The sequence below is a fragment of the Myotis daubentonii genome, chromosome 13 (assembly GCF_963259705.1).
Source record: "Myotis daubentonii chromosome 13, mMyoDau2.1, whole genome shotgun sequence".
Classification (NCBI taxonomy): Eukaryota; Metazoa; Chordata; class Mammalia; order Chiroptera; family Vespertilionidae; genus Myotis; species Myotis daubentonii.
In genome coordinates this window covers 61,883,534-61,911,257 of record NC_081852.1, presented here as the reverse complement: position 1 = coordinate 61,911,257, position 27,724 = coordinate 61,883,534, and the positions used below count along the sequence as shown (strand labels likewise).

The 27,724-nt window shown below is 57.0% G+C and overlaps 1 long non-coding RNA gene across 1 annotated transcript; it reads right to left on the bottom strand.

Moving 5' to 3' along the window:
- Nucleotides 1-9,903: 9,903 nt before the first annotated feature.
- Nucleotides 9,904-27,345, bottom strand: LOC132214587 (uncharacterized). Its single transcript, XR_009448326.1, has 3 exons — nucleotides 27,300-27,345; nucleotides 25,331-25,531; nucleotides 9,904-10,456 (listed from the first exon to the last, which is right to left on the bottom strand). It is a non-coding gene; the product is annotated as an uncharacterized LOC132214587 (long non-coding RNA).
- Between the last annotated feature and the right edge of the window lie 379 nt (nucleotides 27,346-27,724).

Here is a 27,724-nt window from a genome sequence, read left to right as displayed (position 1 = left end):
ACCGGGCCTCTAGTATATATATATATTTAAAATGTTCTAATAGCCACATATGAAAGAGTAAAAAGAAATAAGCGATGTTCATCTGAATAATGTATTTTGCTCATCTACCTAAAATATTACCATATCAACCTGCAGTCCATATAAAATGATACATGTGGATGGAATATGCTACCATTGCTCTCCTCACTGTCCTCACCATCAGGGAGCAGGTGGCACTCACAGCCCCACCTCCACTCCACCGGCCACATGTCGTGAGCACCAGCACACGTGGCAAGTGGCCACCACACGGGGCGGCTCCGACCAAGGGACCCGAGGGCAGGACGGAAACCGTTACCTCAGATGCTCTCACTCTCTTGATATTTTCAGAAATATTTCCTGAGGCCAGAGAGTCTCGTTCTGAACCCTCTACAGAGATTTCCTTCGCGGGGACCCTGGTGCTGAACCTGAAACTCTGCGGAAGGACAGTCCCCGATCCACACGGGCAGCCGGACAGTGCTCCCCAGAGGCCGCGGGTGGGAACCACAAACCCCTGAACACGCAGTGAACCCGACGTAGAGAAACGGAGGGTCTAGGAGCAGGCCGTTCTCCTGACTTCTCCCTCCCCATGGTTCCTGTGGCCCTGCGGCCGGGAGAGCGGACGAGCTCATTTCCGCAGCTGAGATGGAAGCGTTCTGGACAGAAAGGTGACGGGAGAGAGAACCAAACTGGGTCTGCAGTGGGCTGGCCTCCAGGGGGTGGCTGCACCCCAGGGGGCACCCCAGGGAGCCTGCACGGGCCACGCCCAGAACCTGGGCTTCGCCTCAGCTCCACTGTCGCCATCCCGACTTTCCCAGAGTCTGAACGAGGAGCCCAGCACCCGTTTGTGCACTGAGCCCAGCGGATCCGGTCGCGGGTCCTGGCCTGGGGCGTTTGGGGTCAGAGGAGCAGGTGGCGACATCACAGAGCTGCACGAGGGGAGGTGAGACAAGCGACTCTTCTCTTGTCAGCAGCCTCTGCGGCGCTTATGGGGACGATTCCTCCCGAGAAGGGAAATCTCCCACGGGGTCCTCAAGGGAAGGTTCCGTGTGGGATCAGCAGGTCCATGCATGGCAATGCCATGCCGGTGCCCGCATCCCCGCGGGACACTCTCTCCGAACAGCGGGCATCTGGCTGCAGGTGCCCAGCCGCCGGCCCCTGAAGAGCGCCCTGTTCCCTGTTAGAAAGTGACATCCCGTGACCGTGAACGGCCCACCCACTGCGCGCCGGGGCGCTCACACGGACCCCGCGGCGAGGGCTCGCGTCGCCCCACACCCAGCGGCGCCTCGTTCATTAGAGGAGCCGAGAGCCGTCTCGCAGGGAGACGCCGGCGCTGGAGGGACCGGAGGTTTCGCTGCGTGTTTGTCTTGTGTCTCATCTTGGCGCTGACAGTGCGACCGCAATAATTATCACGTCCTCAGGAAATGCTTAATAAGGGTCACGGGTGGCCCGTGCAGGCTGCCCTTCCCACTGAATCTTTTTAACACGTTATTAACAGGAAAATAACAAGTAAATGGGTGTTAAGCAAGCCCAAGCCTGAATTTGCACAGACGTTGCCAACGAGGTATTTTTGTTTGTTTCTTTGTTTGCGAATCCTCACCCGAGGGTATTTTCCCACTGGTTTTTTAGGGAGAGGGGAAGAGAGAGGGAAAGACAGAGAAACATCGATGTGAGAGAAACACATCGATTGGTTGCCTCCGATCAGGGCCAGGGCCCGAGGAGCCTGCAACCAAGGTACATGCCCTTGACCCTCTGGGGGACGAACCCAGGACCCTCTGATCCGCAGGCCAATGATCTATCCACTGAGCCAAACCGGCCAGGGCCAAACAAGGTATTTTGATGGTACATGATTTTAAAGTACAAATACGCTGTATTATGTATGCAGTGAGGTTGAGAAAGTCTTAAAGGAAACACCGACATTCTTTTCGGGACGGTGCTCATGCTAATTCAGGAAAACACCCCGGTAACCCACGCACGGGCCTTACCGTCAGCCCCTCCCGCTCCACACGGCCTGAAACAGGTCAACACAAGATGGGTCAGCTGCCCTGCCTTCGGGGCCAGGAGAGGAGAGAGGAGAGGGGAGGGAGAGTAGAGGTGAAGAAAGGAGAAGAGGGGAGGGAAGGGGAGGGGAAGGGAGGGGGGAGGAGGAGGAGGGGAGAAGAGGGAAGTGAGGAGGAGGAGGAGGGGAGAAGAGGGAAGGGGGGAGAAGAGGGGAGGGGGAGTGGAGGAGAGGAGAGGAGAGGAGAGGAGGGGGAGGGGAGAGGAGGGGAGGGGAGGGAAGGGGAGGGGAGGGGAGGAGAGGGGAGGGGAGGGGAGGAGAGGTAAGAAGCAGGGTGTCCCCAGGGCTTCTGAGATAGAATGGCTAACATCTCACTGTGCTGGATATACCAGCTCCGTCTCCCCAACCTTTCATGCCTGCTGCCCACACACCCTGTGTTTGGAAATCTGGGAAGAGCAGCGTTGTCCACTCAGACGGCGTGGACCCGAGACCTGGTCCGGTGGAAGCAGACACGGAACTCACTTAGGGGTTTCCCAGATCCTGGGGCCCTGGAAGGGTCTGCTTCTGACATCACAGCGTCCCCCCTTTCTCCTCGGGGCGTTCGTTCCAAGATCCCCAGCAGATGCCTGAAACCTCGGATAGCACCTGACCCTATAAAGACTTCGTTCCTTCCTGTCACACATACCTAGACCATGTTTACTGTATAGGGTCACAGTCAGAGACGAACAACAATAACTAATAGCCATAGGACACTTACAACGATGTGCTGTGATGAAAGCTCTGTGGACATGGTTTCTCTCTGTCTCTCATTCCCTCTCACACATCGAGCTGTGCTGTACTCACCCTTCTCGTTGTGACGTGGGATGGCACAAGGATGAGACGGAGAATTTCCATGTAACCCTCTCGGACCGAGGCTGAGCGCGGGCAACTGAAACCACACAGCGAAATGGCACGTAAGGGGGGGCCTCTGTACTCATTCTCTTCTCTTTTAAAAAAAAAAAAATATATATATATATATATTTTTTTTTTATTGATTTCAGAGAGGAAGGGAGAGGGAGAGAGATAGAAACATGAATGATGAGAGAGAATCATGGATCGGCTGCCTCCTGCAGGACTCCTCCTGGGGATCGAGCCCACAACCCGGCCATGTGCCCTGACCGGGAATCTAACCGTGGCCTCCTGGTTCATAGGTCAATGCTCAACCACTGAGCCACGCCAGCCGGGCTCTGCAAGATTCTTCAATCTGGGGAGGGCATGACGACCAGGCCCGCCTGCCCCAGGGCTCCTGCAGTCCTGGCCCGAGGCTGCATGACTTCCCTCTCCTCCCGCCCTCACATCTGCGCCTCTACTCCGACCTTCCTGCCCTCCTGTCCTCTTACGAGGACCCTCTGTGAAGGGGCTTGTCCGGACTCCCCAGGGCGGGTCTTAACTTAATCCGACTGCGAAGTCCCTTTTGCAGGGAAGACACATCCCACGAGTTTGGGGATTAAGACATGGCCACCTTCAGGAGCCAGCCTTCAGCCCTGCCCCCGGCCCAGTGAGCCTCCGCGGCTGCACCCACAGAGGAGCCTGTTGGGGGGACCCAGAGGGAGCCCCGAGGGGCAGGAGCCCGGCCAGGATGGATGACCAGGGTGGGGCCAGGGGGCTCCTCAACACTCTTGGTTCCAGATGAACAATGAATCCTTTTTAGTATCAAGAAAAGCCAGTACTACAGGGGACATCCTTGCACTAAAGGACCCTTCCTTTACCTGAGTCGCTGGCCCCTGGGTTTCCCCCAGGCTTCCGGGCTCCGGGAGCAGCTCTGGGTGTCGGGGGAGACCCTGTTGCTGTTAGTCCTCACCTGCGGACACTTTCCCACTGATTCTCAGAGGGAGCGGAAGGGAGGGGAGACGGAGAGAAACATCGCCGATGGGTTGCCTCCCTCACCTGCTCCAACGTGCCCTTGGGGATTGAACCCCGGACACTTCGGTCCACGGGCCAACGCTCTAGCCACTGAGCCACACCGGGCAGGGCTGGGGGGAGATGCTTTGAGGGAGCGAAGGCCCTACCGTGAAGCTGTTAGCGAGCGAGGTTGGCAGTTTAACTGCATTACAGATTGAAGTCATCGATTTTAGGAATTCGGTCTTATAAGCTCTCTGACACTTTATTTCCATATTAATCTCTCTCTGATCTTAATTTCATTGTCTTGCCTGAGGTAGGTTTTTGGCATCTTTGAACCACGGCCAGTGTGACCCGGCGGGCCGGCCTCCCATCTCTGTGGCTCTCCCTCAGGAAGAGACGGAGGGAAGCCCCCCTCTGGGGTGTGACTGGTGGGGCTGTGAGTTGCAGAGGCAGTAGGGCCCCCGGAACTGTCACGAAGTCAGAGGGCAGCCCGGTCCCCGAGTGATGGCTGCTGGGAGGAAAAGGGAACCCCCCGGGTGGCACGGAACCCCAGCAGCAGGGACACAGGAAGTCGGGGTGCGGGCTCGACTGCACGTCCCAGGATGTCCCTGCGGCTGGAAGCAGGAGGACCCTGGCTCACGCCCTGGCCTCAGGCCTGTGACCCCACGGGGTGAATTCCCACCCCAACACCCTGACTACGGCGGGGTCAGAACGCTTCTGCAGGCGCCCAGGCACCCCAGGGGCCCTCCTGCCACATCTCGGCCACAGGCAGCGCACCCCCCAAACAGCCCCTGACATATTTGTCAACCAGAGGGAAAGTGATTTTTTTTGCCCAAACTTGTGATTTTCCTAAGTAGTCTTCCTTTAAAGACACTGCTTTCCATACCCAGAAGGTTTCAAACGAAGATAATTCGATAGATCTTTCGAGGCAAAGACCAACCGGTGTGATAGACCATTACAGCTACGCCCAGGCTGCTAATTGAAACGCCAACTTACCGAGCAGCCGGCACCTTCTGCCTGTTCAGTGCCGATGCCGCCGACGGCTGCCCAACCGCATTCTCACCCTCCAACCCGGAGCCAGGCAGCCGGGGGCCCCAGCCAGCCCAGACATGACCTCTCCCAGCCGGCCTCCTTCCGAGTCCTCACTTTGGGGTGCAGGTGGCCTCCAGGCAGCTTCAAAGCCTCTACGCTTCCTGCCTGGGCAAGTGGCCAGGCCCGCGAGGAGTTTGTTGGTGAAGGGGAGCTCGGGGGTCACCCCTCGGCCCTGGCAGCCACGCGTTCCCGCCGGGACCCCCAGGGCTGGGAGAACCGCTCCGGAAAGTCCGAGGCCTGGCAGCAGCCCAGTCCCGTGAGCCCTGAGACAAGGAGCGACCCCCGGATGCCCCGCCCCCAGAATCAGCTGACCTGGGAACGGTCTGCCTCAGTCTCATGGCCGCACCTGCTTCTGTCGTGGCTGCTCCTCCCGCAAAAGAAAATCCCTTCTCTGCCTTGGGGGGCGGGGGGGGGGAGATTTCACTTCGACATATTCTTAATTTGCTATCGTTTTAATAATAAATATTATTACATTTCTGACATTAAAGTTAATTTTTGAGAATGTCATCCCCTAAACATGTTGACCACCCTGCAGAGGTTAGCCAGCTGCAAGTTTGGGGGCGCACAGTCCCCACCCCCACTTCTGACACGACTGGCAAGTTTGGGGGCGTGAGGGGAAGTAAATGAGTGAGGGGCTCAGGGGGGAGCCCACATGCCCAGATAAGAGCTGGCAGCTGGCTTGTGGGGTGGCTGTGGCTGAGACGCAATTAAGCGGCTTTCCCGTCGAGTCCCTGGGTGCACGGTCAAGGCTCATTAACCGGTGCCCACGAGGCTTCGTGCGAGAGAATCACAGGCTTTCAAACACGGACGTGACCTTCGAGGCCATCGAAGTTAACGTCCTCATTTTGCCTGTGAGTTTCATGAAAGGAAACCGAGAGGCAGCCTCCGGTGGCGGCTTATGATCGCGCTCCCTTCATATGGAAATCCCTGCCTCGCGTCCTGGTCCGGGCCTGACCCATCCCGCAGGCTCTTCTCAGCTCCCCTCCCCACGCGGCTCCCTTGCCCTCAAAGCCCTCCCAGAGCTCTTCACCTCCTCTAACTCCCACCGGACGGGCCTGCGGGCTGCTTCCTGCTCAGCCTCACCCAGCAGCCGAGGGATCGTCGCCCAGGTGGGCAGACAGTGCCACAGTGATGGGTTGAACCTGTGGCGTCGGCACAGGTGCGCACACCTGGCTTGGCATCGGTGACGGGGCCAGCTCAGGGGTGGGTGGGCGCAGGGGCCACTGTGTGTGCAAACGTACACCTGCCAACTGGGAAGGGGGTCACCGTGGGGGCTGGGCCCGCACGCTCTAGAACAGGCTGCCTGAGTCACTGCCTTCCCCGTCACTGACGCCCCAGGTATTTGGACATTGAGTTCCCCGCCCCCCAACCCCGCCCCCCTCGTCTGTAAAATGAGGGTGAATATAAACCACCCCTCAGGGTTCCCTCGAGGACTGAAGGGGTGAGGTCGGGGAGAGCACTTAGAACGTGTTTCACACATAGCAGTGCTCAGTAGACGTTAGCAAATACAGTCATCAGCTTATTGCTGTGTCTAATCCAGGGGTCGGCAAACTTTTTGACTCGAGGGCCACAATGGGTTCTTAAACTGGACCGGAGGCCGGAACAAAAGCATGGATGGAGTGTTTGTGTGAACTAATAGAAATTCAAAGTAAACATCATTACATAAAAGGGTACGCTCTTTTTTTTTTTTTTTTTTTTTAGTTTTATTCATTTCAAACGGGCCGGATCCGGCCCATGGGCCGTAGTTTGCCCACGGCTGGCCTAGAACTAGGCCTGGCATACAGTAGGTGCATAATAAATGGTGACTGCTGTTAGTTCCTGGGCACCTGTAAGCCCCGTCACTGCCGCTGAACAGCCCAGGGGCGCTGGGCCGCGCAGGGCAGGGGGCCTGGAGGATGCAGAACGGCTCCTCCGCGCAGGAAGAAGCTGCTTACCCACCGCAGGCTCAGCAGCGCCAGGAAGTCGCAGGAGCGATTAAACCGGCCGGGGCCGATCCAGCGCCAGGAAGTCGCAGGAGCGATTAAACCGGCGGGGGCCGATCCGTGTCTGCCCTGGAGCCCAATGGGGTGACCGTCGCTGAGCTGATCCCATCATTCCCACTTAGCGGAAGGCGCCCTCGGTCGTAAACGCAGCGGCTTTGCGTTCTATCATAGACGCCCTCCATGAGCACCCTGGAGACCTAATGACCCGACTGGCCTAACCACAGCCAGGGCTCCTCCTTCCAGAAGCGTCTGCCACTTCGATTGTACGCCCTGCACTTACAATGACGGCGCAGCCCCGACCGGGGGCAGCACCCATTCACCTTCATGGAGCGCTTCGCGCTGAAGACTTGGGGCGCACTGAGCCGACTGTTTTCCATTCAGGGAGACAGTGCCTCCGATTAAGTCGGGGACTGGTAATAGCGGCGAGGCCCTCTTCACCCTCCCTGCCCTCCGGCCACACTGTGCCCACCAGGAGGACTTTTCTCTCCGCCTCAACTCAAGGACTTGCTTCTCATTTTAAATCCTAGTCTCAGGTGCCTGTGGCCTGTGGGCATACGACAAGGTGCCCAAGTTTGATCACATTTTCTCATCGTTATCGTATTTCCTACGTGTGGCTAAATAATGTAAGTGCCCAGCCTTGCGGACAGCACCGTGGTCTCAGCACCAGGGGTCTCCGCACCCCTGACCCCCACATGGGCCTGGACAGACAGGTACGCGGGTGGCAGTGGGAACGCCTTTGTGGCCAGGGTTAGAGGTCGGCTGGACTTGTGGGCAACTCCGGTGGGAAGATAGAAACAGAGGCCTTGTCAGAAATGCCAGTGGCTTCTCTCGCGGGCGCCTGGGGAAGGCGCGGGGCCTTGCACTCATTGTGAAGCTGCGCCAGGAGCGGCTGTTCCTCTCACCGCCTCTCGTTCTCCTCCGGGAGCGAAGTTTCACTGAGGTCTCGTTCTTGATGTATTTCTGTCTGATTTTTATTCGAGGCTAATTCTTTGCGAACATTTCTTCTTTCTTCCTTGAAGAATGAGCGCCCTGGCTGGGTTCTGACGTTCTTTCTAAACAGGAGGGACGTCGCCGATTGCTCGGGCCTCTCACAGGGCCCTGGAGCTCCCGTGGCTGCGGTAACCAGGAGGAGACGCCCGAGTGGCAGAGGGACTGGAACACCCTGAGGATGCGCCAGCGTGAGCGGGTTAAACAGTGATGGCCGCGTGCCATGGGACGCTAGGAAGCCACTTAGAAGTACAGGCATCTCTTGTTCTAATATGGAATGTTCTCCCAGACAGCATCCTATCAAGTGAGAAAAGCAAGGCCAGAAACCGTCGGAATAGTATGCTACGGTTTGTGGGATATTTTTTAGAAAGGAGATAGATGTCTGTATACCTGGGTATGCACACAGTTCCACTGGAAGAATCCACGAGAAATTGTAACAGTTGTCTCCGGGAAGGTAAGCAGAGACCTAGTGCCCTGTGGTGAAAGAGAAATGCACTTTTTCACTGCATACACCACATACTTTTACTGAGAGAGAGAGAGAGAGAGAGAGAGAGAGAGAGAGAGAGAGAGAGAGAGAGAGAGAGAGAGACTTAAAAAAAAAAGTGTTCCTGGATGTTAGAACAATTATCATCCATATGCAAAAAAAAAGACCCTTGAACTATATAAAAATTAAATCAAGTGGATCAGAGACCTAAATATAAAATACAAACTATAAAACTTTTTAGAGGAAAACTATCAAAACATGGGTTGAGTGAACAGCTCACAGAAATGAGCAAAGTTGTGACCTGTTGAATAATCATTGACGGGACACGGGCCGGCGGGGGGACAGGAGCCCCTGACCCTCGTCACTTCGAGCAGCAGCAGCTGGGCGGGCATCCACAAACGAAAATGAGAGATAACTGATACCCCGGGTTTTATGAAAACTTAAGACTCGTGCTCATCAAAAAAAAGACTATCAAGAGAAATAAGAGCCAAGCCAAAGACTGGGAGAAAGTATTCACAGATCACACGCCCAGCCGAGGGCTTGCGTCCAGAGCTTAGGAAGAGCTCTCAGCACCCACAGTAAGTGCGCAAACACCCCAGCTCTCCTCGGGAGCAGCCACGGGCTGAGCGCTGCATCAGGACGCACACACGCACGGCAAGGACGTTTCCCCCGCTAGCCACGAGGGAAATGCAGATGAACGCGTGAGGAAACGCCACTGTACACGCACCAGAAGGACTGAAGAAATAACACACCGCCGTCGCCGAGTGCGGGCGAGAATGCGAGGCAGCGGCCGCGTTTCTCACTGAGGAAGGGAATTCACGGGGTAGAGTCGCTGGGAAAACAGCTTGGCAGTGTCTTAAGTTAAACATTCACTTAGCATGCGGCTTCCCATGACCCAACCATCTTTCATTTCTGTGGATTTGCCCGAGATTAAAAAAAAAAAAGAAAAGAAAACGTATGTTTACACAAAAACATGTGCACAGATATTCAGAGTAGCTTTATTTTGTGACAGCTGAAATCTGGCAGCTATACAAATACTGTTTAATCGGCCTTTCTTGTACTCGTATGGCATGTTCTCCAAGACGACAGCAAATGTGTCCGTCCGCACAATGGCCTATCACTCGGCTCTAAAAAACTAAAATAAAAATGGTGGGTGCTGGAAAGGGGCCAACTGCTGATACACTGAGAAACTCGGATGCATCTCAAAGACGTGTGCACAAGCACCTCAACGAGGAAACTCGCAAATGTCCACGGAAGTTAGCGTCAGGGCCCTGAGAGGCGGCTCCAGGCCCCAGCCGTGGGCTAGACTAGACCTTCCAACAGGGTTGGCCACTCGAGGGGCAACCTGCTGGGTGGTCAGAAGAGGTCCGTGGGGAGGAGAAACACAAGGAGGCCGCACTGTCATGGTGGACAGAGCACCGGGGAGGGAAATCGCCGGGGGGGGGGGGGAGAGCGGGGGGGGGGGGGGCGGGTAGCGTGGCCAGACACGAAACAGGGGCTGTGGCCACAGACTTCATAAATGGCCACTGAGCTCTGGGTTGAGGAACAATTGCGACAGCACTTCTCCTTCACACCAAAGACAGCAAGGTGCACCGGCTGTGTTCACGTCCCCCAAAATTCACATGTTGTAATCTCACCCCCACGCGATGGTGTGAGGAGGCGGGGCTTAGGGAGTGAGGGAGGTTAGTGTCCTTATAACAGAGGCCCCCAAAGCCCTGCCCCTTCCGCCCAGCGAGGACGCAGGGAGAAGACACCCTCGGTGACCAGGGAGCGGCTCTCCTCAGACCCCAAGTCCCCGGTCCCTGGGACCTCGGACACCCAGGCTCCGGAACTGTGAGAAGGATGCTCTGCTCCTCCTTTCCAAGCCGCGCAGTGGACGGTCTTTTCATTCCAGCAGCCCAGGCGGCGGAAGACGGCAGGCGAACTGATTCTCTCGGGTGAGAGATCAAAGAAGGTACGGGAAGGTTCAAAGCAGGTGTGATGAGGCCTGGGGAGGAGATAAGCCAGTTGGAGGATCTAAGAAAACAGAAACATTAAAGAATTCAAATCACACTGCAAGCACCAAAGCTCGTGTTCAGAAACGTAGCGGGAGCCAAACAAATGCAAAAGGTACAGCCCTCAAGGCGCGGAGCCCTGCCTTCCAGGACTGGGAGCAGGGAGTTGGGGTGGTCATTACAGGCTGGGGACAGGCCTTTCGGAAAGACTGTGTGCAGCCCGGAGAGCAGAGGAGCCAGGCCGGCCTGGAGGCAGCCGACCCGGAGAGAAAGGAGAGAAAGGAGGTGCACCGGGTGTGATCCCCGCTTCACTGCTTTTCCTTCAGAGCACTCCACTCCGCACGGTGCCGGCGGACAGGCCTCAGGGGGAGTCCCATCCTCCTGGCGGGAGGGCTCCAGGAGGGAGCTGGGGCTGAGGGGGACTGGGAATCCAGGAGGCGACCCGATAAGGGAGGGTCACGGAGAAGGGAGCCCCTCCCCCACCAACCCCCTCCCTATCTGTGCCCAGAGCCTGTGACTCAATAACCCCGCCCGCTGATGGTCGGCAGCCCTGAGCACACAGGCGGTGGATGGACCCCAGGCAGGGGGAGGGCGTGACTGGACCACAGGGAAGCTGGCCGAGACCAGCAGGGGTGTCAGTAGCCGCCACTCTGGAGCCTGAGTTACCAAGTTGGAGGGCCTCGGACATCACCCAGGTTTCCACTGACACCCCAGAAGGGCCCCCGTGGGCGTGAAGTCCATGTCCCCGCCTAGGGTTTCTCTGACAGGCTCCTGACCCGTCACAGTGCTAAGTAACACCAGAGCCCGGGCTCAGACTCACACCGGTCCGATTCCAACACGGGTCCAGGCTCCCACCCAGCGCACAGACCTGCCCTGGGCCTACCCCCTATTACTATGTCCCTCCCCAGCAACGCCCTATGCTTTCCTGCCTCTGTCTTTTCACTTCTGTTGTTCTCCCTGCAAAATGGCCCCCACCAAGTGTGTTGATGGGGAATCCTCCTTCTAAACCACCTCACAGGCCACATCCCCCTCCCACAGAGGTCTCTGCCCCCACCCCTCCCCCACCGCCCCCTCCCTCTCTGTGCCAGGCCTGCCTTTCCACCCCGGCCCCCCTGGCCCTCCCCCAGCGCCCCTCTCCCTCCCTGTGCCAGGCCTGCCTTTCCACCCCGGCCCCCCTGGCCCTCCCTGAGGGGAGGCAGGGGAAGGAGGCTCTCGGTGTGACCTGACTCTGCCAAGTTCACCACGTGACCTGGGGTGAGCGCCTTGGGCTCCCCATCTGTGAAACAGAGGCACCAACGGTCACCGGGAAGGGTTCCCGTGAGGGTGTGTGACGTGCACCGCGTGGCCCAGCCACTCCATGAGCCCCGCTTCCCTCTCCGTCAGCTGCCCGGGGAGCCGGGACGCCTCCTGCTGCCTGGTTCGTTGTGTGGGACACACGATGGGGACGCACCTCATTCCCCGTGTGTCTCCTGCTCAGCTCAGGACACAGGAGGGCCCCGGTCACACTGACCTCATGCAGGGAGCACAGAGCAACCCCTTCCCCCGCTTTTGTTTCCTCAGCCCGGACCTCGTGGTGCACATTTTAAAATATATATATTTGTGTCGCTGTCAGAGAGGAAGGGAGAGGGAGCGAGAGAGGAACGTCAAGGATAAGAGAAAAACATTTATGGGCTGCCTCCTGCACGCCCCACACTGGGGATCGAACCCCCAACCCAGGCTTGTGCCCTGACCCAGAACTGAACCCGTGACTGCCTGGTTCATAGGTTGGCGCTCAACCACTGAGCCACGCCGGCTGGGCCATAGTATACATTTTTTAAAAAATTTATTGTATTGATTTTTTACAGAGAGGAAGGGAGAGGAATAGCGAGTTAGAAACATCGATGAGAGAGAAACATCGATCAGCTGCCTCCTGCACACCTCCCACTGGGGATGTGCCTGCAACCAAGGTACATGCCCTTGACCAGAATCGAACCTGGGACCTTTCAGTCTGCAGGCCGACGCTCTATCCACTGAGCCACACTGGCTGGCCATAGTATACATTTCTAATGCAAGAAGGATTATTCAGAGCTATTAACTTTTAGGAACAGTCTTTGCAAAGAACTTCTGAATCTTCTGTGGGGGCTGTGTTTACATCAATATTTACCGAGTTTAATGGTTTCAGTGTCTATTGCAAATAACACTTCCAGGCACAGTTCCCATTCTCGCTCAGAGCAGACTGAATGCAACGTTCCCTGTTCTCCTCTTAGCTACGGAGAACACAGCTCTGGAGCCAGCGGTCGCAGCAGCAAGGCGAGGACGGAGGAGAGCTGCTCCCAGGTCCTCGCCGAGGCTGTCACTCACCCGCCTGAGGCCTGGGCCCAGCCAGTCAGCTCACCCGGCCTTTGTTTCCGTCTGTAAAGTGGGGCTAGGAAGAGCATCAGAGCATCGCCCTTGTAGCGATGCTGTAAGATTCCCTTAGAAACTGTACCCAGAAGAGCTGGCTAGCGTAAGAGCTACAACGTTAATAGTACCGGTCGGCACCCCAGCATTGTAGCGGTTCACCAAAACAGCTCTGACACCCGGGGTAGATCTAGTCGCGAGGGAAACCCAGAGTTTACATGCTTCCCAACCTTTCGTAAGAGGCAGCGTCTCCGTGGTTTGGGAAAGAAACGCCCACGTCCATGCTCGGGGGACTGCCGTGGTGATGCACCCGGGGACCCGCGATTTCCCAGTGGGCGGCGGGTGCTGGGGCCTGGGAATGCTTCTCGCAGCGACAGCTGATGAAGGTGGAGGACTGGGACTGGGCTGTCACTCGGGGAAGGGCTCCACGCAGCCGGCTTCCTGCTCCTGGCAAGGCCTCCTGGGCCTGCGGATTCCCGGGCCTCAGAGAACGGCTCCATTATCTGTAGGACCCCCACGTGGTGTAAGGTGTCGGCCTCGCCCACTCGGAGGGCAGCGAATGGAAGAGCCACGATTTCCTGTAGCTGCTCCATTTGACAAGCTCGAAAGAGATGCATCGTTCCTCGAACATGGCAGTTCACCAGGAGAAAAGCCCACGTAAGTAAATCATTAAGCCACAATTTACGGCAATTAGAACAATCCCCATTTGTCTAATTCTGAAATATTTAGCAAATATGGATTGGGCATCTATTACAGGCCTAACGATATTATTATTGATTAAAGCATATATCCAACCCAAGAGCCAAAAATGACGGGGGCTTGCGAGGAGCCAGGGAACAACGCTGGATTCTCGTGGCCAAAAGTCCCGCCTGGGCCACCGGGGACCAGAGTGGCCTCCCCTGCCCCTCCGGGCTTAGGGAGCAGGTCCTGTCCACCCTGGGGAGGGAGCAAGGAGGGGGGGCTGAGAAGGGACCCCGAGGGGTGGAAGCACAGCTTTTACCAAAGGATGGCAAGGCCCGGTCTGCCAGGCCAGGAGTCACTGCGGGAGAGAATCACTTTCCAGAAGGAAGGTGAACAACGGCTCGCCCTGGGAAAATGGAGGAATCGGCATTGACCCCACACCCCTGCAAGGAGCGAGTCTGCCGCTGAGAATTCTGTGGAAGTCGAATATTGCAAACATGCACCCGCCTGTCTGGAACCTTCTGTGGGACCTGCCCTCCCCCCGCCCCAGGCCATCATCCTCGCTGTGGGACAGTGACGGTGGCTTCCTCACAGCCTCTCCCCGTGCTCTGCCGTGGGAACATTACTGGTTGCAAAGCCGATGTCCTCACGGCCCCGCTGAGTGAGCACATCAGCAGTTCCCGGGGCCCTCGGGGTGAAGGCGGGCCCTGGAAGATGCTGAATGTCCTACCTGGTCTCCCCCACCCGCTTCTTCGCGCCCCAGACCCACTCGGTCCTCGAGGCTCCCTCCTGGACCCGCCACCCCCTCACACTTTGCTGGCGGCTTCTCATCCTTCCAGCCCGAGTCCCGTCCCTAGAGAATCCGGGTCCCTCCCTGGTTCTCCACCAGGAACCCACCTCACTGACAATTGTCCGCCTGCTCTGCCCAGCGGATGTGGACAATCACAGCCCCGAGGGGACCCAGGGCAGACTCACACAGATGCTCAGGGTGTGGGCGGAACGGACACAGTAAGGACAAGAGGCAGCCTGGCCGGCGTGGCTCAGTGGTTGAGCGTCAACCTGTGAACCAGGAAGTCACGGTTCGGTCCCAGTCAGGGCACATGCCCAGGTCTCAGACTCCATCCCCGGTGTGGTGCGTGCAAGAGGCAGCCGATCCATGATTCTCTCTCATCCTTGATGTTTCTATCTCTCCCTTCCTTCCCCTTTCTCTCTGAAATCAATTATATATATATATATTTTTTTTTTAAAGGAATAGCTTTAAGGGCAATCACCTGGGTCCGCCTCTCCTTCTCTACATGCCATCCCCAAGGTGCTCCAGGGACCCGCAACCCCCAGCGCCACACTCCAGGCCCAGCTCTGAGAGCCTGGAAAACCACCCTGGGATGCAGGGAGAACGGAGAGCCTTGCTCTCAGAATAGGAAAAAAATATATATCTAAACAGAAAAACCAACAGAGCTTTGTCTCCACACCAAGCTCGGCCCCCTGGGAAATTACGCTCGGATGATTTATGGAGCGCAGGCCCTTCGCTGTCCCACACTTGGCAGTGCTGGCAAAGACAACAATAACGTATAATTGATTCCACTCGGATCCGGGCAAGTCAATAAAAAACTTTGTTTATACATAATTTGGTTGGGCACGTCTCCCAGATGGCGCTGAAATGTTGCATTTTTTAAGATGTTGCGTTGGGGCCAGGAGGATCATAAATTATGAAGCTACTGTGTCTTTTGTATCGTTACAGTCATCTCCTGCTAATCACAGTGACGGTCGCTGTGAGATCTACATCCCACGTGAGCGTTACTCTCGACATTTTTAAAGCTTCAGTTATTCAAGGGCCAAACGTCCCGCGAAGGGCTCCTGGGCCCCAGAGCCCCCCACCGGCTCACAGAAGGGTGATTTTACAAACGAGAGCCTGTCGTGAACACACAGGCGTCTATGCTCACACGGGGTCAGCAGAGCAGGCATACGCTCCGCCACCGGTTCTCGGGCACCTGCGCCCCGCAGACGAGGTCAGCGCTGGGCCAGGAGGCGAACGCTGCGTCGGCAGCACGTCCCGCTCTCCAGGCGTGGAGTGTGCGCCTCGTGAGAGATCAGACTGTGTGTCTCCCTTGTTGCCGCATCTGACAACAATGCTGCCCAGGTCACCCCGCAGCCCGGAGGGCGGGCATGTGATGACGCAACGTCCAATAGAAGGTCCCGGCTCAGGCAGTGTCTCCGGGTAAAATGGCAACGAATACACATCTACCAACAACGGGATCTAAAAAGCAAAATAAACAAGCAGAACAGAAACGGACTCAGATACGCAGACCCCTGTGACGGGTGCCAGAGGGGAGGGGCTGGGGCTGGGGCTGGGTGAGAAGGTGGAGGGATGAAGAAGTAGGAATCGGTAGTGACAGAAAAGCCACGGATGGAAAACACGGCACAGGGCACACAGTCAGTGATGTTCTAAAACGACGTGTGTGCCAGGTGGTGCGGGTCTATGGGGCGGGCGCTCAGTGAGGTACGTCATGCCCGCTCACCGGTGCACACCTGAAACCAATAGAGTACGTGTGTCAACTGTAACTGAAAGATAAACATGTTTTAAAGACTAGAAAAGAAGACAAAGGAAGGAATGCCTCTGGGGACCGAGGGCACACCCGGGAGCCGGCAGGCGGCCAGGACGCTGAGCTGGCAGCCACGCGCCCACGTGACCCCCTCCGGGCGACAGGCCTGCCGCCGAGACCGAGGACAGAGAGCGAGCTGTCGCTTCCAAACCCCACGGAAAATTACTGGGAGGCCCAGCCGCAGGCCTCGTCGGCTTGTGACAGCTGCTTCTCCCCGAGGCCGCCGCACACCTGCTCCAGGTGAGGGGCCCGCGCGTGGGAATCAGAGGGCCCCCAAGTCCCGGCAGGAGCCCGGGCGCCGGAGCCGATGGGAGGAGACTTGCAGGGGGGCACCGAGCCACCTGCAGGCCTGTTCGTCGGGACGGCAGCTGCACCAGCGTCTGCTTGGGGGGCAGGGGCAGGGCTGGAGAATGTGCAGTTCCCGCAAGTGGCCTCGCACGTGACCAGTACATAGCGTTGGGGGGCGGGGGGATTGTGGAGTCACAGCGAAGCCCGGACGGAGCCGATGGAGACCAAGGTCGGGGAGACCGAGCCTGGATGTTGGAAACAGCCCGGTTTGATAGACACCAAAGGGAATCCGGACTCTTGAGAGGAGAGTGGGGTCTCTCCCTGGCGCCCCGGCCAGAAGGGGCTCCTGGGCAGGGAGGCGCCTGGACGGCGGTCACCAGGGAAATGCAGGCAGGCGGCCAGCAGTCGGGGCTGACACAGCCCTGGACAAGCGGGGAGGTGGCGCAGGTGCAGAGAGGGAGCCGCAAGCCCCCACCCAGCCTTGGCCCAAGGGGAGCGCAGGAGCCCTTCAGGGGTGGGGCGGCCTCCCCTCCCATTGCAGCCCCTGGACAAGCCGGCCGTCCAGCCTCATTGAGCCTCATCATCTATGACACATGTGGTACCTGGAGACAGAGGTTGACTGTACCTACTACATGCAGCCACTGTGCTGCGTGCCACAGACACACAGCAGCCGAGGTTTAAAAGATAAATAGATAAGTGATAGGTAAGTAGATAATAGGTAGATGACAGGTAGCTAGCTAGATGATAGCTAGATGATAGATAGATAAATAGATAATAGATAATAGAGAGATATAGTTAGATGGTAAATAGAACACATGTCACACTTAGGGAATCGCTGGCCAAAGAGTATAAATTTAAGTGTATTTCCTTCTTCCACCAATTTTATAATTTAAGAAAAAGTCACCTCTGCTTGATAGAATTTATTCTTTATATACCAAAGGGATAGGCATTACTACTTTAAATAAAAAATAACTGGGAGCCCGGACCAGTTTCTCAGTGGTTAGAACAGCGGTTCTCAACCTGTGGGTCGCGACCCCTTTGGCGGTCGAACGACCCTTTCACAGGGGTCGCCTAAGACCATCCTGCATATCAGATATTTACATTATGATTCATAACAGTAGCAACATGACAGTTATGAAGTAGCAATGAAAATAATTTCATGGTTGGGTCATAACATGAGGAACTGTATTTAAAGGGCCAGAAGGTTGAGAACCACTGCGTTAGAGCGTCAGCCCACAGACTGGAGGGTCTTGGGTTCTATTCTGGTCAAGGTCATGTACCTGGGTTGCAGGTTCGGTCCCTGTCCCTGGTCAGGGCACACGCAGGAGGCAACCAATCGATGTGTCTCTCTCACATCAATGTTTCTCTCTCTCTCTCTCTCTCTCTCTCTTTCCCCCTCCTCCCTCCCTCCCACTCTCTCTAGAAATCAGTGGAAAAAGTATTCTCAGGTGAGGACTAAAAATAAGTAACTGTGAAATGTGCCACCTGGAAGCCACTGTCCCTTAAGCCCTTCGAACCCTCTTCTCTCGGAAACAGCGTGACACTGCAGCCGAGTGGCGTCTTTGTCTCCAACCGTAGTCCTCCGAAATCAGAAGGACATTTCCCAGTTATGGTTTTACGCCGCTGCTTTATGGCGTCATTTGCTTTTGTGAGGCGAAGGCGCTGAAGTGGAAACCGCTAACAAATAGGGCGGCTTGAAACCGGCCCCGGGGTGTAAGTTCCCATTCATCTCACTGGGGAGGGAAGTGGGTGTTGGTTTGCATAGCTAATTATTGGGAAAGCAGAGGCTCATTTGTCTCAGTGAACATTCCTTAACCAAGTGAGCAATTAGCATGCATCTCTTTAATTACACCTTGGGGGACGCAGCGGGCACCAGCCACATGCACGGGGCCAGTTACCCAGTCCCCATTCGCCTTATATGCCAACAGAGATGGGATGGGATGTCCTGACCACCGGCCAGCCCCCTCCGTGTGCTCCCACGGTGTCACTGGCTGCACAGATGGGCACAATAATTGTTGAATGAGTGAGTGGGCAAGTGAACGATCGAATAAGTGGCAATTCAACACATGCTGTGAGCCCTCCACTATGGCACCACAGGGCACGTGGAGTTGTTTTTTTTTAATATATTTTTTTTAATATTTCATAGTTTTGTATTGATGTCAGAGAGGAAGGAAGAGGGAGAGAGAGATAGAAACATCAATGTTGAGAGAGAAGCATTGATCGCCTGCCTCCTGCACAGGCCCCTACTGGGGATCCAGCCCACAACCCGGGCACGTGCCCCGACCGGGACTCGAACCCTGACCTCCAGGTTCATAGGTACAGGCTCAACCACGGAGCCTTGCGGGCCGGGCGCAGGTGGACGAATATTTGACCTTGAAATCCAAGCGCTGATGGGCCGCATAGAAACTACTGGAAGCTGAGGCAAGAAGAGGCGCTCCTGCTATGGGTGACGGTTAATTTCCTAGCACATCACCTGGAGGTTCCATCCGTTCACTCGCCTATTATTGCCAGAAACAAATGACCTATAGCGTAAATGCCCAGCAATCGCGAAACAGTTGGGGAAATAATAGAACTGCAATGTTCCACGTTGCCATTTAAAATGATAGTAATGCCGCGCTCATGATCACACGGGGAATTTCTTATGATCGAACATTAGCAGGGAACTAAATAGTCTGCACCACATCACGGTACAGGAAGGCCATTACGGCAAATGCGCTTTTTAAAAATCAGAGAATTCTAACTGAACGCCGGGAGAAAAGACCAAGAAGGGCGACTCGGTTAGGAGGCAGTCTCTGCTTCTGCTTCCGGTACTGGCCAGACTTCCTGAATGAGCACTTATTACTTTTATTATATAAAGAAATCATAACCTTTTCTTCTTATGATACGAGGGGGTCTGTAGCAGCCCTATGCCCACAGGCCAGCTAAGGATTGCTGTTCTTGGTTTTCCTGAAGAGGGGGATCTGGCGAACTCTGGGGGTCCACAGAGCTTTCCCCCAACTGGAGGGTGTGGGGTCTGAGCTGCAGGGGAGTCCCAGGCCCCGCCCCACGGCGGCCACCCCTCCCGGGTGACTGAGGGCTGCCTGAGTTCCCAGATGAGCGGGGTCGGTGGGGACTGGAGCCAGAGCTCGGACATCGGCCATTCCTGCTAATTGTTCAGACCTGGACGCCTCACTGCCGCCCACGTGACATGTCCCAGGTGTTTTAGAGTCAAGGACTAGTTTGCACAAGGTCATCTAAGAAACAGGTGTCATGTTTCTTCTCATTAACATGCAGCTGAGTGTCAGCCTGGACTGGGAGTCAGCTCTGGGTGGGGCTCCTGGGACCCAGTGGCCAGGCCAGGAGGGTGAGGACAGCCTCTGGACACCCCGGGGCCCAGGGGAGAGGAGGGAGCTGGGCCTGGAGCAGAGCCCCCGTGGTCACAGGAAGGGGCCGTGCTGAGCTCCCACCAGGACCTCTCAGTGCCCCACGGCGAGGACTCACTCTGGGATCCTGGTAACCGCCCATCACTGTGTGGGATGTGAATAGGGGCGATTTCGAGGGCCCTGTGGGAACAGCCACACATAGGCCAGGAGTGTGGTTAGTGCTGCTACTGTGCCCCCCACCTCGGCAGCCCCGCACGGGTGTCTGCCCAGGGAAGCCCTCATACACCCACATGCCTCCTGTCATGTTTAACTTTAAAGAAACACCTTTAAGGTTTTATCTAACAGCATCGAAAACATCGCTGTCATGGGGACAACATTCCTTTTTAAGTTGCTTAGTGAGATGTCAGCCACTTAGTACTGGAGGCGCTGCAGTCATCCACCTCCAGCCCCCGCTGCACACGTGCTTGGGTTTGCCGGGACTACCGAAATCCATCAGCTGCACTTGGGTCCCTCACCCGCTCTCCCCAAAGCCCACCCACCCCGCACACGCAGCTCCAAGGCCGCCTCCTCCCGGGCCCCAGGGGTGCCAGAAACATCTTGGTTCTCCATCTTCCTCTCCTGGCTCCCCATGAAGACCCCCCACAGTGCCACCCTCTGCTGGCGTGACGTGCGGGGCCATGGCATGCATGTCTTTTAGAAGAGGAGACGGAGGAAGAGCCAGTGTCGGGAAATAGAGAGTGAGACCACCAGGATGGACATAAAAGGCCAGAGGGAGAGGGGGGGAGATCATTCCAGAAGGGTAGGAGCGGCCCGGACCATGCAATGCGGGGACACTTGCACAGGCCTCAATCTGCAGGGAACAGGGAGCCTGGGGGGGGGGGGGGGGTCCCAAGCAGAGGAGTGAGGGGATCAGAGGTTGGATCTCGGCAGGTCTTGCAATAGGTTAGAGCGGAAAACGCACCCCTCCCCCATCCCGTTTGAGCCCCTCCTCATTTGGTCTCTTCTTTCCCTATTAGGAAGACTCCTGCTACCTGGGGCAGGGCGTCTCTGTCCCACAGGCCTCATCGGCTCATCTTCCCGCTCCTGTCATCCACATCTTGCAGGCAGGCGTGCCTGACCACCTGCCCCGTCCGCACCTGCGCAGTCTGTCCCTCCGCCTGATGTCAAACCTGCCTCGTTCCAGAGACTCAGGACCACTCGGTGGTGGAAAGAAATCAGGCAGATGTGTGGACACACGAGTAAATGCAGGACCAGTGAATGCCTAAGGGAATGGCAGCATCCATGGCCCAGAGGCGCCAGAGCTGGCCGTGCACCTGGGAAGTCGGGGCATTAACGGTGACTGAGAGGGAGGTCCCTGGTGCCACCTGGGCCTGCCTCCCACGCTAAGGTCCAGACAGTCTCCCTGGCCCCTTGAGACCCTCTCCATCCTCCTCGTCTCATTCCCAGCGGACAGACCTTCTCTAAGACGAGCTTATGTGAGAGCGTGAAGCCTTGTCCTGTCCGCAGTCCTCTAGAAAGATGGAAACCCTCGTTGCTGAGGCAGGTTGAACCAGGGTCTGGCCTGGCCAGCATGGCTCAGTTGAGCATCGACCTATGAACCAGGAGGTTCACGGTTCGATTCCCAGTCAGGGCACAGGCCCGGGTTGTGGGCTTGCTTCCCGTTGATGTTTCTCTCTCTCGCTTCCTCTCTGAAATCAATAAAAATATTTTTTTAAAAAACACACAAAAACAGGGTCTGCAGAGATGCTGCACCGTTCTCTCCTAGCTCAGCACCCATGCCTCGGGGCTACTCCAGACCCCTGGGTGAGAAAGCATTTTTCCAAAAATTCCTCCTTCATCCAAATTAATCGGAGAAACTGGGCTGAGAGGGAGCTCGGTGTGTTGGGAGGATAAGTAGATGCTGGGTCTCCAGATGACATGTATTTTTTAACGGAGCCCATCCTCCGGGGTCTCTCTTGATGACACTGAAGCCCCGTGTGGGCAGCCGTCATGACTGTGACTGCAGCGTCCCGGGGGGTAACAGGCCGCGGGCTTGCTCGCCGCTATGCTATTCGGGCTGTTGAGATACAACATTTCAGAATCAGACGTTTTATGGGAAATCGCGGCAATTCTGACAATGGGCCTGGACTTCCCCTAAATGCATGAAAAGCGGAGCAGCTTGTGAGCACGATAATGGAAAGCAGCGTTTACGAGGCAGGAGGTGTCCACAAACAGCCACCCAACTGGAACCGAGCTGTGTCGGAATCTGTGTTCTGTGCATTATACGCGGAAAGGTGCCCCCTACCCCCCCCCCCCGGCCCGGCATGTGTCCACGGCCCACGTGGTGGGTGGCACTGGCCCATCCACAGATGGTGAGAGGATTTGACGAGACGGTCTATGGGGTTGGGGACAGATGGGCTGCCCCGTCCAGCCTCGCAGGTGGCGCACTGAAAGCTGTTCACAGAGAATGACGCGGGAGGCAGGCGGGGTGGCACAGCTCAGGCAGCAGTTTTCAGCCGGTGTGCCGGGGCACCCGGGGGTGCCGCGGGAAGTTTTAAAACGTGCAGGACCTACTTTAGTCAGGGGCCCTGGCCTCTGCTCCCTTTGGTTGTCAAAGAAAAAACGACAGCAGCCAACACAATCATAGCTGCCCAGTGTGAATGAATCAAAGTTGTTCCCATTTTTTTGTTGTTCAGATGGGCAAAAAATATTTTTTTCGGTTGTCGCTGAGAATTTTAGTATTAGCCTGTGTGTGCTGTGAGATGAAGAGGCCGGGACTCGCTGGGGTCAGGAGTTACTCATGAGCCCTCACCTGGAGGGAGCAGCAGACCCGCCGGGGTGCCCTCAATGGACATAGCCGAGAAGGGAAGCAGTGAGCAGCCCTCAGTCCCCTCACCTGAGTACTCTGCTGTTGGGGTGTGAACAGGGGCAGCCCCTCTGAAACAGTGTGGAGGGTCCTCAAAAGATTAAAAATAGCCACTTCGCTTTGGGGCATTTGTCTAAAGAAAATGAAAACACTAACTTGAAAAGACATACTGTATGCATCCCCATGTTCATCGCCGCATTATTTACAATAGCCAAGACATGGAAACAACCCAAGTGTCCACTGATAGAGGATGGATAAAGAAACATCCATGATGAAAGAGAATCATGGATCGGCTGCCTCCTGCACGCCCCCCCAACTGGGGATTGAGTCCGCAACCCGGGAATGTGCCCTTGACCGGAATCGAAACTGGGCCCCTTCAGTCCACAGGCCGAAGCTCTATCCACTGAGCCAAACCAGTCAGGGCCCAAGTCCTCCCCTTTTTCACATTTTTCCATTCACTTTTCTGCTCATATAGGGGCCATATAGTATAAAAATAAATTCTAATTCATGTAAACACGAAGACAAGTATGAAGGCTAAATTAAAATGTCTGTAATTCCCGCACCCAGAGCTAATCATTACTTAAGTGTTTATGTATCTCCTGCCAGTCTTTTTACATGTGCACTTACACACACTATTTCTGCAAAACTGGCTGCATTCTGTACATATTTGTGCTGTGACTGCTCTCACTTAGCACATTGTCCTATTTCATCAAGCAGCCTCCTGAAGTGTGGTGTGCAAGGTGCAGTCATCCACCAGGGCCACACGGATAGAACACATTTCTTCAATTAATAGCTGCCAGCCACTCCACTGTCCCCGATGGTTTACTATTTCAAATGATATTGTTAGGAACATTCTTACGCATAAAACATTGTGCACCCCTCCGATGATCCTTTTAGAAAAGTGACTCCAACCCACTCCCTACGTGACCATTTCTCTCACCTTCCTTCCTTCCTTCCTTCCTCCTCTTCATCTCTGTGGACAACCCTCCCTCTTTTTTGTGTGTTAATCCTCACCCAAGGATATTTTTTCCATTGATTTATGTTAGAGAGAGTGGAAGGGAGGGTAAGAGACAGAGAGAAAAACATTGATGAGAGAGACACATCGATCAGTTGCCTCCTGCATGTGGATCAAGCCCACAACCCAGGTACGTACCCTTGACTGGGAATCGAACCCAAGACCCTTCAGCCAGGGGGCTGACGCTCTAACCACTGAGCCCAGCCAGCCAGGGCTCTCCCTCTTACTTCACGGAGAGCAGAGGCAATCAGAGGAGAACACTCTGCCCTTTCCTGGACGGACTCAGTGGTCCTCTGGACAGGTCCTCAGCCTGCCCTCTGCCACCACGGAGCTGCCCAGAGGCGCTTCCCTCAGCAGACGGGGCTCCTGAGGGAGGAAGGCCTGGCACCCACTGGGCTCTGTAGCCACAGCTCCCTGCCCAGCTGGACACACGGCCGGGGCCAAGCATATCTGTGCCGACCCGTCAGGACTACGGGGGATGGTACCAGAGGTGCATGCCCTCCCTGCTCCCATAGGGTCAGAGGTCCTTGCAGACCCCACCCCAGGCTTTGACCACTGACCAGCCGTGTGTAAAGCATCGGCTGGACAGACGGAGCACTTTCCCCTGGAAGATGGAGACGAGTAGGAAAAGAGTGAGCATCCGGAAGCAGCCGGGTGATTCACGGAGACGCTAACGGGAGCCGAGCCCTCCCCAGCCCCGCTCGGCCTTGTTGGCATCTGGTTCACCTCCGCGGCCGCCCTCCCTCCTCGGGCTCTGCAACCACAGCGCGTAAATACTGCGGTAGCTGTGCCCTGGCATCGGGGACATCGGCCGTGGTGATAAAAGTGTCTGTCGCAGGAGCCTGGGGGTGCGTCGTGTGAAAGATGGACTGGAGACGGGACGCAGCGCATGTCAATTCCAGGGCTGGGGTGTGGGCTCCAGGCACAAAGGCAGCCTGGGGGGGTGGGCAGGAGGAAGGGGGGGCTGTCCCTGGGCCCCCGGGGCTCCCCCGAGCTGCCTGCTGCTCCCTGTACCTGTGCTTTGGGCCCAGGGTTGAGCTGTGACTGGGCCCCAACGAGAGGCCCCGCACGTGTTCATGGTCCCAGCCCTCAGGCTGCCTCTTCCCATCCCCGTGGGCAGCTTCTGGACTTGGCTCAGAGGGAAAACAGCGGGATGGGGCCGGTGCCCCTACGAGGGGCAGGAGGAGAGGGGCCCTCAGTGGGAACCGGGGGGAGGGGTTGGAGTGGATGGAAAGGAGGATCTCTGAGCAAGGTCATGCAAGGCCTCCGGGGGGGACTGCAGAGAGGACCCCGGAGCAAGCAGAAGGGCAGCCCACAGCTCCATGGCTTTGCCGTGACAACAGGACTCCACGGATTGGACCCTTGCTGGTGCCACGCACGGCGCTGAGCATTTTAAGTGGACTGTCTCATTAACGCTCCAATAACCACGCAGTCAGCATATTCCACCAGCTCCACGTTCCCATGAAGGAAACCGAGGCACTGAGAGATCAAGGACACGTGTGGGGAGGCTGGACAGAACCACCGGAAGGCAAGCAAGAGCTGCCCACCTGGGCGGGGTCACCATGGAAACGCAAGGCAGAGACCTGTCAGCCGCTGCAGTCACCACCAGGAGGCAGACGGTCGGAAGAGGGAACTGAAATACCAACCGGGGCCACGCACCGTGTTAATCAGAGGGTTACCTGATCAGTCGGGCCGCAGAGGAGGGGGCACGTGGACGCTGTCCTACCTCAGGTCGGCGCTGGGTGCACGCAGGGAGCGGCCGCTGCCAGGGGGCAGGCTCCTCCCCCAGGGTCCAGGCCCGCAGGCTCCACGGGACCTCGCCACACACAGGGACATCCGGTCTGGTGGTTCACAGGCATCCGAGTCCTCAGAGAACAGGAGAGGGCAGTCCCTCAGCTGAATCTTCAACGTGCTCCTCCTCCAGAACCTGTAATAAAACGACACACTTCATCGTTTTTATTATTGATTTCCGAGAGGAAGGAGAGGGAGAGAGAGAAACATCAATAAAAGAGAAACATCCACTGGCTGCCTCTTGCATGCCCCACAGTGGGGATCGAGCCCACAACCTGGCATGTGCCCTGACTGGGTATCCAACTGTGACCTCCTGGTTCATGGGGTGACACTCAACCTCTGAGCCAAACTGGCTGGGCCTAGGGGCTGTTTTTAAGAGTTTTGTCCTGCCAAACCGGTTTGGCTCAGTGGATAGAGCGTTGGCCTGCGGACTGAAGGGTCCCAGGTTTGATTCCAGTCGGAGGCATGTACCTTGGTTGCGGGCACATCCCCAGTGGGGGGTGTGCAGGAGGTAGCTGGTCGATGTTTCTCTCTCATCGATGTTTCTAACTCTCTATCCCTCTCCCTTCCTCTCTGTAAAAAATCAATAAAATATATTTTAAAAAAAAGAGTTTTGTCTTGCCTCTCAATATAGACTAGAAACCTGTGCAAGGACAAAGGCCACTCCTGCACCTGTAGGCACCCCCTTACACAGCATTGCCGCCGGCTTGACCAGGCCTGTCCCAGTGCAGCCAGGAGAGTCACATGCATTACTTCCCCAAAGACCCTGTGCTACTCGACCATCGGCTCTGTCTCACATGGAAGGAAACACACTGGAGTCAGGGCCTCTCCGGGGCTGGGGCTGTGGCTGTGGCACCCAGCACACCCCTGGGGGCGCCCTTCGCGCAGCCTTCTGCACACACGCAGCCTCCGGGGCTGTGCGGTGCAGCCTGGGCACCCACGTGAGGGTGAGGGGCCCTTGTGAGAAAGGGGAGACCACCCCCATGGCTTCCCACGCCAGGAAGTGACAGCGAGGGACCCTCCCTGTCTGCCCCAAAGCCCAGCCACAGGTCCCCACCTCTTCCCTCCGCACCGGGGAAGCGCTGCACAGATGCTGACAGCCACGGGGTCCCCCAGAGGAAACCCATCGAACTCCTCCACCCCTCAGGGGCGTGTGTGCCCAGCTTCGAGGCTGAAAGGATGTGCGCACGTACCCAAGAAGAGGCCAGGCCAGCCGGCGGATGAGTCACACGGGCCCCTCGAGAGGCAGAAGGAAGACAGAGGGGCGGGGGTGGGAAGAGCAGAGCTGGGAGAGGTGACGGTGTAGGAGGAAATGAGGGCCGTGCAGACTAAGGACCCACAGGGTCCCAGAGAACCAGGGACCTGCTCACGGGGCGGGGGGGGGGTGGGGGGGCTCTGAGACTCCACCCCCTGTGCGCACCCCCTCAGGGCCGCCTGCACCAGCACTGAGGTCAGCAGCTTTGCACCCCAGTGCACATGTCTCCCTCAGGGCACCCAGGACCAGCGCTGAGGTTGGGGCTCCAGCCCCCAGGGCACACCCCGCTCAGGGCCAGCGCCGAGGTCAGCCGCTTCCTGCCCCACTGCTGCTGCTGAGGACAGTCCTTCCCCATGAATGTCCGGCCCCCGGGAGGCATTCAGACCAACACAATTTCCTTCTCCTTTCAGCCGCAGTAAACCACCTGCGACCTGCTTCCTGCCCCCTCCGCTGGGAGCACCGCGGTGACGGGACCCAGCCACCAGGCTCTGCCCAGCAGAACCCCCGACAGCGACAGCGTGTGCCCAGGCGGCGAGGGACGCACCCCGCACACAGGCAGAGCTGTCCCTGCTAAAGAGGCTGCAGAGGCCCTCAGAGGGCCCCTCCCACCACCCAGGCCTCCAGGGCTGAGCCGCCCCTCCCCTCCCACCTGCTCCTGGCTTCCAGGGCGCCACACTCTCGGTTCCTCCCAGCTCAGGGTGCGGCCCCGGTGCTCTGAACCCCACGCCCCGTTACTGCCCAGGCTGGGCTGCTGTGTGTCCCGCCCTCTCTCCCAGCAGCCTGCTAACGGGCTGACATCAATGTCTGTGCGCCCTGCCTCGCACCGCTGACCTCACTCCGAACACACCCCAGGTTGCCAGTAAGTCGCCCATGTCCAGGTCACACCTGAGCTCCAGGTGGCCGCTCAAAGGGCCCCTCCTCCTTCTCATCCCAGCTTCTCCGCACCTTCCCAGGGGCCACTCCTTCCTCCCAACAGGCCCTCTTCACCGCCTGCTAGGACTTCACTCTGTTTGGCATTCCCTCCTGATCTCTGGGGGGCTCCTGCCCAGCTCCCTCTGCTGGCTCCTCCTCCTC